We start from the raw sequence: 13039 nt of genomic DNA on the forward strand, positions 1-13039 counted from the left end.
CGGTGAGGCGCCTCCCCTTTCCGTATCCCTCCGCCGCGTCTACGGCGGGGAGTTGGCTGCAACCGCGGCGCGGTGAGCGCCGAGGCGAAGGTGCGGTGGGGGTGGGGGGGCAGGGAGGGGAAGGGGGGAGCGGGGCGGAGTGGGAGAGGGCCGCCGTGAGGAGGGTGGGACTATGTTTTGTGGCGGAGGGATATGGATGCGTTGAGTGACGACGCGCACCGCCGGGAGATGGACTGATAAGGCCGCGCGGCACTGTCCAATAGAAAGGGCGCGCAGCACGAGTGGCGGGAGGCGTGGCCAATCGGAGAGCGCGTTGCAGCAGGGCCCGCCCACCAAGCGGGGAGGCGGGGCGCTGCGCGGGCAGGGGGCGGGCGTTGGTTCGCGTCGCCGCCCGCAGCTCCCCCGGCGGCCGCGGGGCCCCCGACGGGGCGGGCGGGCAGAAAAGAGCCCGGCCGGGGGCGGGGGCGGCCCGCGGGGGGGCGTGGGGAGCTGCGGCATGGCCCGGACCTGGGACCTGGGGAACGCCTGGAGGGGAGCAGGGCACAGCCTGGGGGCCGCGGGGCCAGGCGTCCGGGCAGCTAGATCTCGGTGCCAGAGCCTCGCCTCGACGGCCCCGTGGGGAGCGGCCCGAGGGGGCTGCGCTCCCCCGGCCCCCGGGGGGCTCCTGCCGGGCCCAGGGGCAGCCCCGGCGAGGAAACCCGGGCACGAAGCCGCCCCGATCGGTGCAGGACCAGCCCGGGGCTCGTCTGCGTGTGGGGTCCCCCACGGCAGCGGGGGGGTGACAGACGTGGGTGCTGCGAAGCCCCCCACACCCCTGGGTGCTGCAGCCTCGCCCCCGCGCTGTGCCCCCCCCGGGGGGCTCTGTGCCAGCCGGGGCTCTGGGCAGGGGCCTCTGCGTGCCTTTTGCCAGCCATCGGGCAGCTTTTGTGGGCAGCACAGAGCGGCCGCCACATGCTGCAGCCGGGCCAGGTCATTTCTCACGTTGCTTTTCCGAAGCCCCCCCCCGGGAGAGGGGGGAGCCAGTGGCTCCCGGCTCTCGGGGCCCAGCCGTCGTCTCCCTGCACCGGGTCTCGCCCCTGCCCCGTGCCCTGCGCTGGATTTCCAGGGGCAGGTGCAGGAGCAGAGGCAGGGACTGGCGTGTGGCTGCTGTGGGTGCGGGCAGGGGGTTATCTAATCTAATAAAGTTTATGCTGCCGTCCGACGGAGGGAAAGAGGTGGAGCTGGATCGCTGCGCTCCTGGGAGCGGACTGGGAGGGAGATGCCCCAGTTCCACGAAGGATTTGAGGGTCTCCCCCCACGGATGCCCTCGCTGGGGTTGTACTTGCTGGTTGCTCGGGTGCTGAGCAGCAGAGCAGTGCCCATCTGGGGGCAAAGAGAGCGAGGGATGGGGAGGGAGGACTTGGGACCCAAGAAAGGGTCCTCATGGGGGATGTTGCCCCCCAGGGTGCACGTGGCAGCAGAGACATCCCCTCCATGTAGCACCTGTGACATCCCGAATGCCTCCTGGGCCTGGGGACCTAGCAATACTGGAAGCATCCTCACCCCTCTGCCCTCAGCCCCATCCTTTCACGTTTCATCAAGCCACACTCACCCTGCTATGGCTGGCTCAGGTTCCCTGCAGCCTCGGCCCTGCTGTGCCCCGGCCAGGAGCCTTCCCGTGGGTGAAGCCGGGTGGGATGCAGGGCTCCGAGGGGCTGGTGGTGGCGTAAAACCGCTGCTGAGAGCGGGGCTGAGCCCTGGGGGATTGGGGTGCAGAGATGTCATCCCCTGGCCCATGCTTCATGCTCCCCATGCTAAAGGAACAGTGAAGCAGCCTCGTGTGGTGCCACTCACCTTTCCTCCCGTGTTTTGTCCCTGCCTGGTGCCCCCCCGGGGTGCTGTCACCCCCCCTGTCCCCCCCAGCGTGGCCGCTCTCCCCTTGCTGCAAAGCGTCGCCCCTTGCCCGCTCTCCCGCTGCCTTCCGCTCTTCGGGATGACAAGGAGGAGATTAAACATTTCCCTAACGCAATTATATTCTAATTTTGCGAGTGTGGCCATAATTTCCCTGTCAACAATCGTAATTAAAGCTCAGAGCCTGGGTGCCCTGCCACCGATTACTGTGCAAAGCCCCACGGCAGCGCGACGCGGCGGGCAGCGACAGGCATCCCGCGGGATTTCCCTCTCCGGGACGCCCCACACCATCATCAGCTTTGAAGATTTCCCTGCTCCGAGCCCTACTCCCTGCTGGGTGTCTTTGCATGGGCTGAAAATAGTTTGGCTTTGGAGATGGGAAAGAAAAAAGGTGAACCCTGCGTGGATTTGGGGGTGGGCTGGTAACGGCAGCGGGTGCTTAGGTGGGTGCGAGCGCGGCACCGGGCTCCTGGTGGCAGGGGCATGGCAAGCAGCGTGTGCCCAGGCCTGCCCACGAAGCTCAGGGCTCCTCCAGCACCACTCTTTGCTCTAAGCAAGGTTCCTGAAGTGCCCCAAGTTTCTCAGGCAGGGGGGCAGGCTCCCCAGAGCAGTGGTCACAGCCCCGAGCCTGCCGGAGTTCAAGAAGCGTCTGGACACCGCTCCCAGACACACGGTCTGATTTTGGGTGGTCCTCTGTGGGCCCAGGAGCTGGACTTGATGATCCTTGTGGGTCCCTTCCAACTCAGACATTCTGTCATTCTATGATTCCCCCTTCCAGCTCGTGGCACAGCCCTGCAGTTTCCCATCTGGGGGCTATTTCGGGGCAGAAGCAGCAGGGAGGGGGGCAATACGGAAAGGGGTACGGCAGGGAGACGGGTCGCCCGCTGAACAGACGTGTGCTGGGCAGACACCTCCACCCCCTCCGCCTCCATCCTCTGCACCTCCACTTTCTCCAGCCATGACCCTGGGGTGGGCAGTTCCCCATGCAGAGATGTGAGGAGCCCCCAGGCTCGGGAGGAACCTCGGCCTCCCCAAGCACCCCGCGGTGTGCGCCGCAGGCAGGCCCCACGCAGAGCTGCGCGGCGCTGTGACACGGCGTGGGCAGCACCTCAGGTTCTCCTTATTTTCACAGCCCAGACCTTTGGGATGGGGATAGCAGTTCTCATCTCCGCGACTGTTTGGGCTACAAACAAGTGAGCAGGGCTCCGATTGTCTCCTGCAGCGCCAGGAGCTTCAGTAACGCGGTTTCACAATGACTCCTGCAGCGCTCAGAGCGAGCGATGGCAGGGGTAAAAATCGTTGCACAAAGGGGACCCCAGAGCACAACCTGACCTGAAGGAGGACGTGGAGGTGTTCCCCCGTGGGCAGGTTGTTCCATGGGACTCCTCACAAAGCTTTGAGGATGCTGGGGACATGCCCTTGGCCAAGCCTTGCTGGAACAGGGTGAGCCCATCCATGCACCACTCTCTGGGGAGGAACCAAAGCTGATACAAAAGCATTTGCCACCTCAGAGAAGGGTTTTTCTGTCCTGGCACCTGGCAGCAGCGGTGTCAGAGGCCTTCTGCCAGCCTCCTGTGGGTCCAGAGCACCCCAGCTGGTCTGGAGGCATCAGCACAGGAGCAGCACGAGCCCAAAGCAAGGTTCCTGCCCGTGCTGGGTGTGCAACTGATGGAGACAAAGCCCCGGCTGTGTCCCTTGGCCGCTCCGTGGCACGCAGCCCACGTCCCCCAGCTCTGCCCTGCTGCCCCCAGCACCAGCACCCTCCCGTCCCCAGCACCCGTGGCTGCAGTGCCCAAAGCTCGGCCGTCACACGGGGGGGGTGAGATTTCTGCAGGAACCGCCCAGGTGGTGCTGGAGCCGCACACGGGTTCCTCGCCCACCGAAGGCAGGCGATGCCATGTGTGCGGCACAACCAGAAGCGATGAGATACCAACAAGCAACGGCGCTGCCGGCAGCTGGAAGGGGAGGCAGAGGAATGCAATCGTGCCAAGCCAACCCAGCAAAAATCCACTCCAAACCAAAGGTGCCCAGCAGAAAGCCCAACAGCCTCTGACTCCACCACGAGCTAAAATACCCCCCCGGGTCCCCGCGGCCTGACAGCCAACCTCTGACAGCTCCCAAGGCTGCGGCACAAGAAGAGTTCTGCAGGACTGCCAGCGGGACGAGCAGGGGCTGCTTTGCACTCTCCTTAACCTGCTTAGCTCTTCCTGGAAAACAAAGGAGAAGGAAAAACCCTCCTTGCCCCTCCTGGAGCAGCAGATCTGCGCTGAGCCCTTGGGTTTGGGCAGCGGCGGTAACACTTTTCTGTGCACACCACATCAGCGTCCCCGTGCGCTGCCCTTCGCAGCCTGCGAAGCCCCAGCATTTCTGCAGGCTGCAGGAGTCCCTGCCCCGCGGCGCAGCTCCCAGCTCTGTCCCAGACAAACTCCCTGCCCTGCTCTCCCTGCCCAGACCGCAGCCGTGGCCCCATTTCCACGGCCTAAAACCGGCCGAGCCGCGAAATTTGTCACTTAACGGTGCAGGACCCAGCGCTATCGGCGGGGAAGGCGGCGCGGGCACTGCGGCCGAGGCCGAACCCCACACGGCAGGGATGGAGCCTGGCTCCGGGGTGGCTTTCGGGGAGGTTGCTCAGCCTCTGAGCCCCCACCCGTGGCCGTCCCCGTGTCATGAGTGGGAGGGTCCGGGCGGGCTCGCTGCCGTCCTTGGCCACGATGCTGGCCCGGCCCCGGCATTGCAGCAATGCCTGGGGGAGGCCTTGGCCTCGGTGGGATCTGTGGGATGCCGGCCTCACCCCTCCTCCCCCGGAGCCTCCCGGCTGGAAACAAACAAGACTTCAGGTCAGTGGAACTGGCTTAGGAAAAGAAATACAGAGACGTGAGAAAAATCACCGCTTCCGTGAGGTGTCCGTCAAGCGGGGCTGCGTTCCTCGCGTGGGCCGTGTCCCCGAGGGAGGCCGGGGGCTGGGAGCTGTCCCCGTGCCGCTGTCCCCTCCGCTAGTGACCGGTGGAGCCGCGTGGCAGCCACAAGCACCGACAGATGTGCCGGGGTGCTTTTACCGAGGGGCATCTTCGCAAAGGGACGCTTTAGCCTCGTGCATCCCCGCGGGCAGGTGATGGGAGAAATGCTGCTCAGGTGGTGGAGGTGGCAAAGCCGCTGGCAGGGGATGGTGGCGTGGGGAGGAAGGGGGCATGGAGGGTACGGTGGCATGGAGGGGATGATGGCACGGAGGGGCCGAGTGGGGAGCAGTTCCTGGGGTGCCATCCTGCCCCCAGGCTGCCCTCTCCTTCCAGACCCCGACGCCCACATTGCTGGGCGCTGCCACCCCGCGGGGTGCCTGTAGGGGTGCTGGCAGCCCCGGGGAGCCCCGGGGTGTGGGGCCGGGGCCTCGGAGCCGCCGGGGCTTCGCGCTGGATCCTGGTGACTTTAAGGAGCGAGTTGGGCTTCATATTTGCATTTAGTCACAGTGTGAGTCAGACATTCCAGCCCCGGCTGCCGAAATACCTCAGCTCTGACTCCGTATTTCCCACTGCAACCTTTCTTCTTTTTTTCCCCCTTCTCTTTCCCTTTCTCCTCTTTTTCTTCCCTTTCTCACCCTGTCTCTTGCCAGCCCCATCTCGAGGGCTCCTGGGGCACGGGGAGCTGCAGGGGATGGACGTGGGCACCCAGGGCTTGATTCTCCCCATCACAGTTGGGACCTGGGGGGTTTAAACCCACCCCACCATGGAGGGGTTCATCAACGTTGAGGGGCAAACGGGGGAGCACACCGAAACCAGCAGCAGCTTCCAACAGACTGAGCACGGGGAGCAAGGGGGGCTGGCAACTGGGGTGCAGGATGGGACCCCCACCCCAGGAGCCCCCGGCGTGGGGGCCAGGGAAGGAGCTATGCCGAGTATTTGGAGAGAAAGGCAGTTCTGTGCTTGGTTTCCTGAATGATGCATTCCACATGGGGTTGCATCACGCACAGCTGTTACATCACTTTAGCCAGGAAATTTAAAACAAGTGGTCTCGGCTGGAAATGGTGGTTTAATTATTATTTATGGACGACAACAACAACAGAGAGAGAGAGAGAAAAAAAAGCCTCAAAACACTTTTTTTTTTCTTTTTTTTTTCTTTTTTTTTTTTTTTTAGCACACACAAACTCATCCCCCTCTCACATCCCAGCTTTCTCCCCCGTTCCTGCCCAGCCCGCATGAATGCCCCGGAGCTTTGGGCTCCCTCTGCCCAGGTACGGACCCTGTGGCCATGCTGTCCCCAGGGGTGTCCCCTCCTTCCTGGCTGCCCCCGCAGCACCAGCTTCACCCCCTGCTCGAGCGCTCTCCGAAAGCCTCGACAGCTTCACTCGCCATCCTTTGGGTGTCATTTATTATTAGCGACAGCCCTCGCGAGGCGCGCGACTATTGGAAGTCTATCAACTGAATTATGACAGCAAATACCTCCCCGGGGACAGCCTGGGGTCATGCAATAGACCCGAGTCCATCCCTGCCTGCCAGGGCCACCCGCGTGCCCCGTGGGGACCAGCCCCAGCCCCGTGGATGACCTTGGGGACAGCAGTGGGACAGCACCGGGTCCCTTTCTCCATCCCCTTTTGCTCCTTTCCTTCCAGCTGTGGGGGACCGAAGCGATGCTGAGAGCATCACCTTCCTCCCATCACGACCCTCATCTTCCTCTCCTCCCTCCCGGGGGACGCGGGAGGACGAGGGGGGTCCCGCCGGAGAGCAGGGACCCAGGGGGGCTGGACGGATCCAGCCCCCCACGCAAGCACGGACACGGCGCCCGCCTGCGCCCGCCTCCCAGCCAGGGCAGAACCGGGATGGAAACTTCTCAGCTTTGGGGCAGCTCGCTGGAAAATTCAGAGGGGAATTTACGTGCGCGCGAACCCCCTCGCCTCGTGCAAATCGTGAAAAATGCAAAAATGCTTCATCAAAGCGCTGACCTGCCGCGTCGGCGATGAGAAACGCTGCAGCCCTCCTGCCACCGAGGTGGCGACAGCAGGTTCCCGCTGCTTGCCGTCCCCCTTGCTGCCCTCCAAGACACCACTTCTCCTCCTAACTACACCCAAAATGATGTTTTTTCAGCCCATTGCAGCTGTGTGGTCTTTGATGGGGCTCAGCAGAAAGCGGTCCCCAGATTGTGACTTTTCGGTGACTCGGTGCTAAGGAAACCCTCCCCGTGCGCCCTGGGTGGGTGACGGCTCTCCAAGACCTTCCCCCACCCAACAGTGGGATGTGGCACCCGCAGCGAGAGCACAGCACCTCGGGGTGCAACCCTGCATGGGGGGACAGAACAGCTGCCTTCAAATACCCCCTGAAATACGACCCTAAATAACTGGGTGCTGTGAGAGAGCCCTGGGCACGGCTCGGCACGGAAACGCGGCGTCCCCAGCCCGGGCGGGGCCCCCCCACGCACGCTGCAGCCCGCGGCCCAGGATAGCAGCCGCCTACGAACAGGAAACCCTCTGCACTTTCGCCTGCGTGGGGGCCCGGGGAATCTCCTCTGAATGGAAAGAAACGGCACCCCCATGCCCGGGACTGTCTGGGTGCCCCCGCCTGGGCGGGGAGCTCTGCGGGGGTGCCCGGAAGGGCTGCGGGGTGGGGGGGTTTCCCCCACCACGATGCCTGGGTGGAGGGTGCAGCCGACTGGCATCGCTTGACGGTGGGAGAAGGGGAAGGGGAGCTCTTCCTGGCAAGATCCTGCTCTGGGGATGTCAGAGGGACCTGGGGAATGGGGCTGGGGCAGGGAGGAGAGAGAGGAAGGGGGATGGAGGGACGGATGGCCATAGCGCAGCCATCACGGGACAGCAGGGACGGGGTCAGGCGCTGTGTCCCTGCGTGCTGGAGCTGGGAGCGTCCCTGGGGAGCGTGAGACCACAGAGACAAGGCTGGACCAGCTCTGCATGTGTCCCTGCTGCCCTGGAGCACCAGCTTGGGTGGAGGGACTTGGGGAGACATGGACGGATGGGAAACCTCCTTCCTTTGCTGCTCCCAGCTCTCTCCTCCTCCTGGCTTGGGGTGGGGGGGCCGAGACCACAGCCACTCTGCGGTGCACTTGGAGGGATGCTGAGGATGGGGAAACTGAGGCATGGGGGGACACCACCCACACAGGGGGCCCTGCGGGCAGCACAACAGCAGACTGGAAGAAATGCAGCTGGCTGCGTGATACAAAAGTGAGGCTCAGTAAGTTTTTATTTGCAAATGTCCGTGAAAGTGGAGCTGCTCCGGGGGAGCTGGGAAGAGCCAGGGTCCCCCACGGGGACACCAGGGACATTGGTGGCCCCTTCTGCCTTCGGTGCAGGGCAAAGAAAGGACAAGGCTGGTGGCTTCTTTGGGACCCACCTGGGGATTTCCCTGCCTCACCCAGATTTCTTCCCTTAGTGGGTTTCGTGATAGCGTGTCAAGTTTCAGCATCGTTTGAGGAGTAATAGAAACCACCCCAGTGAATTGCGGGCTCTGTCCCCCCGCTGGGCACGGCCGCGGAGTGGGGGCAGCCGCATCCTGACAACCTCCTGCAGCCGGAGCAGGGCCCAGCCTCCTGCCCAGCGGAGCAGGGACCTGCGGCAGTCACCGTCCTCCTGTGCAGTGCTTGGGTCTGCACCACATCCTCATCCCCCCCCCCGTGTGGGTAGATGCTGACAGCTCTCCCCAAAACCCTCAGGCATCAGAGCAAAGCCCAAGGCAAACACGATTGGGCCCTGAAAAAAAAAAAAATCAAAACAAAACAACAACAACAAAAAAACGCCACTAAATCTGGTGCCCTGGAGAGACAGCCCTCGAGCAACCCAAATTTACAGATTAAATCCCCAGCGATGGGGCTGAGCTTTGGATGTGCCTCTCCCGGCACAACACGAGCCCAAACCTCCTTGGATTGGGGGATGCTGGAGGCCGGGGGTGGACGGCAGCCCCCCAGATCTCCCCTTTCTGCTGGGGTGTGGGGATGCGGTGGTCCTGCTGGCTCCATCCCACCCTCGCCCCGTGCCTGTGTGGGGCTGCAGCTGCGTCTACACCGCGTCCCCCCTGGCCCAGCCCGTGGCTCTGCTTCTCTTTCGCTTCCCCGGGGCCGGTGTGCGCGTGGGCGGCGGGGACCCAACCGCACCGGTAAAATTAGGCACTGGCAACCCCGGGGCTCACGTCACTTCGGGTGAGAGGAAGGAGAAGCAGAAACTCACGGGAGGGCTGAGCTGCTGGTGGGGGGGGGGGGGGCCCCCCCCGGGGGGGCAGCCTGCAGGATGCAGGGGGGCACGCTGAGCGGTGACCCTGGCTGTGTCCCCAGGGGATGTCCCCGAGAGCACCGTGGATCAGCCCGGTCCCTGCTGTGGCTGCACCCCAAAGCCACCCCACGGCTTTCTGGGGGAGCAGAGGGGAGATGGGAAGAAATATGAGGGCGGTTTAAGGGAAACCAGCTGGAGAGGAGGAGGAGGAGGAAGATGCTGAGCCCTGGGCATGCGGAAGGATGTGGCAGCAAACCCACCTCCACCCTGGCAGAGGGCTGTGCCAGCGCGGGTGACAAGGGGGGACATTTCGGGTCATGCTGGGGGCATTTAGGACACAGCTGGACGCTGGGGCTGTAGCACTGGGCTGGGGGTTCCCACAACCCCTCCGTGGGCTGGGGACATCCCTGTTACACTGGGGCTCCCTCCCCACGTCCCCACAGGGCCCCCCCGCTCAGCAGCAGCGGGGTGGGCCGGGGGGAGGGCGCAGGAAGCCAGCTTAACGGCAGCCAGTCGTGAAATCTAGGGCAGCTCCATCTGTCAGGCGTCTCCCACCCGAATCCGGCTGCGGTGCTTCCTCCCTCGCCCCCCAGCCCCGGCGTCCCCTCCCCATCCCGCTCCCTGCGGGGGGAGCCGCTGGGGGGGGTACCCTTATTCAACCCCGGTGCCCATTGTTCCATGGACAGCCCCATCCCAGGATCTCCTCTGTGCTTGCCCCAGTTTTCGGGCACCTGGGGGCTGTCTCCTCGGCTGAGGTTTTGGGAAAGCTCCCGGTGAGGGAGCCGGGGAGGGGGGGCACAATGGTTTTGTTCAAAATCCAGAGCCTGGGGGGAGAAAAGCATGTTTGGAGATGGAGCGAACGGGCAGCACGGTGGTGCTGGCTGCCCCAAAGGCTCTGAAACGCGACGGGGCCCTGGATCTGCATTTACTCCCTGCACAGCTCAGCTTTCGAAGCTGCTTTCAAAGCTTGGGGTGACTCAGAGACCCCTCGCCGTGCCCTGATGGTTCTTGGGGTCCCTGTGGTGTGCAGAGGGGTCCCCACCGCCAGCAGGGATGGGCTCAGTGATGCTGGAGCACCAGGACCGTGCCCTGGCACCCAAACCCCCGCCAGCCTGAGGGGACGCACCGACCCCATGCTCTGTCCGTGCAATAGGAAGGGGCTGCTGGCCCCAGAGCTGCCCCTGTCCTGCTGAGCAGAGCAGGATTTTAGGCAACACGGGGTCTGCAGAGCCCGGCCCCGCCACAGCTCTGCTTGAGCAGACCGGTGCCATGTTATGGGAGCACCGAGCGGCAGGACGCAGATTTGCCTGAAATGAAAATACGCCTCCACGTGTGCGTGTAGCCTCGCACAGCGGGGGCACGCTCCCCGTGGGGCTTGCAGTGACCTCGGGTTAACTTGGCAGCCGTCAGACAGCTTATCTTATCTCTGCATCGCGCTCTGTGCTGAGCCAAACAAGCGCCAAGCGCTTCTCCTGCCCCTGCCTGCTGGGGCACCATGCTCCCGCTGGTGGCACGGCTTTCCCTGGGTTGATTAGGGGGGCTGGGGAGGGCTCCTGCCCCCGCATCCCTCCTCCATCCCCCAGGGAAGGGGAGGCAGGGATGCTGGGCACCATCCTGCCTCGATTTTCATGAGCAGCGGAGCTAAAGCCACTTGTGCTGGAGCTGCTGGCGGTGCCCACACTGCGGGTGCTGTGGCCGGGGCTGGCGTGGCTGGGACAGGCTCCGGGGCTTGTGCCTAATCCTGCCTCCGCACCTAATAAAGCGCTGATGCTAAAGGGTTCACCTGCTCCAACCTGCTGCCCACCGGGGAGCATGTCACCCTGATTTCTTTCTGCTGCTTTCCTTCTGGTGGGTGTTAAATATGAATATTGACTTTTGTTTGCTTGTTTGTTTGTTTTTCCTGCAACAGGGGAAGGAGACGGGGACGGGGAGCTGAAGAGAGGAACCAGGAATCCGTGCTCCCTGCTGTGAGCCCTGCCCTGTGATATGCTCCCCCTGAACCGTGCAAGGAGCTTGCTGGACTCGTCTCTTCTCATTTTCGGCGCTGGACAAGGAGCTGCGCACCCCCAGCCCAGCTGCTGCTGCCTCTGCGGTTTCCCTACCTGCTCCAGAGGCCCCCGGGCCGGGGTGACAGCGAGGCGCAGCAGGCAGGATGTCACCTCAAACCTCAAGAGGAGCTGCCGCAGAGGGGGAGGGCGGCGGGGGTGCCGGGGGGGGGGGGGGGGGGATTTGCAAGTCTCCCTATGTAAACACGGGCGCTCCTTCCCAACCGTCTTCTTCCGCAGCCCTGCCAGGGGCTGTGTGGCTCTCGTGTCCCCATGGGGACAGGGACAGGGTGGTGGCACAAGGGTGTCCCCTTCCCTCGGGGTCCGTGCGGCACCCCGACCTGCCCCCCACAGCCGCTGTGAGATGGGTTTGGTAGTGCTCCCTGCTCCGGCGATGGCTGGGGACCCTGTGACCCCCACAGCGGTGAGGGGGGGGTTGGTCTGTGTTTAGGGGGGCGTAAATTTGGGACTGCCCTTAGCCAGGTCCATGCAGGAGCTCTCTCGATGCCTGTTTGCCAAACACTTCTGCTCATCCATCCCCTGAGCAACTTCCTGAGCCCCCCCCCCCCCCCCCCCAAAGAACCTGAGTGCACGGGGGGTCTGCACCCCTGGCCGGGGGGCTGGGGCAGGGCACGGAGCTGGGGGTGCTGTTGGAAACACCCCGCTGTCCCCAGAGCCCTGCCGGTGCCCCTGGCCCAAACTGGCCTTGGGAGGGGGGTGGCGGCAGGGTGGGGGGGGACAGCTGGGTACGGCAGCGCTCACAGCCCCATGGTGCCAACACTGCTCGGCGGTGCCACACGGGGACTGCACCCGCGTGTGCATGCACCCACAAAGCACCCATGGGTGCCCGTACCCTCACAGGACCCAAAGAACCTCCGTGTGCGCACAGCCACCAAGCACCCAAAGCGCCCATGGGTGCACGCACCCCACGGTGCCCCTCTCCCCAGGAAGGGGACAACCGAGGCGCTCCCCCCGGCGCCCCCTCCCCGCCGCAGCGCGGGGTCCCGCGGCGAGGTGCAGGTTTCCGGCCCTGCAGGTGCACGGGGGGGGCTCAGAGCGGTGGCGGGGGGCCGGGGACTGCGGCAGGTGGGGGCTGCCGGGTTGTGTCTGGCACCCGCCCCGCGTCCTCTGCCAGCTCTGCCTTCACTCCCCATCCCCAGCAGCGTGGGGCAGGGAGGACCCTTCCCTCAGGAAGAGCCAAGGAGGTGTCCCAGGGTGGGGACGAGCTCAGGTCCAGGTCCCCGAGCCCTTGGATGGCTCCAGCCTCTGGCCCCTTTGTCACCTGCGCGATTGTGGCCCCGGGGCAGGAGGTGGCCGTGGGAAGTGGCTGGGGCTCTGCAAGAACTTCTGTGGCTTTGAAAGAGAGCAAGAAAAAAGGAAAGAGCGGCATCTCCGGGGAGCAGCTGCTCCTGTTTGCCCTTCTTCTTTCCTGCCTTTTTTTTTTTTTGAAAAAAAAAATCTCTTGCCTCGACCACAGCAGCGCTAAGATGGAGCTGCTTCCCTCCCAGCTAACCCCTACCCAGCTCCCTGCGCCTCCCCCAACCTGCCACCTCCACCGCAACGATGACAATGACAGCTGCAGGGGCTGCGGGCGTCCCTTCCCCCTTCTTCCGCCCCCCCTCCCCCCCCCCCCCCCCACCGTCCCCGTCCCCCTCCTTGCCCCCCGGAGCCCCCCGCAGCCCCCCGAGCCGGGCTGCCGGCAGCCCCGCCGTGCTTGGGCTGACATTTGAAAAATGCCAGGCTGAGACGGGAGACGGCAGCTGCAGGGTGGCACCCGGCCAACTATTTCATTTTGGGTGGGTTTCAGTTTGTTTTCCACGGCGGCCGCTTGCATGAATGAAAGGGGAAGGCTGCGTGCCTCCCGCTGCCCCCCCCCCCCTCCCCCGCTGCTGTAAGGTAG

Source organism: Oxyura jamaicensis, chromosome 28, assembly GCF_011077185.1.
Source record: "Oxyura jamaicensis isolate SHBP4307 breed ruddy duck chromosome 28, BPBGC_Ojam_1.0, whole genome shotgun sequence".
Taxonomy (NCBI): Eukaryota; Metazoa; Chordata; class Aves; order Anseriformes; family Anatidae; genus Oxyura; species Oxyura jamaicensis.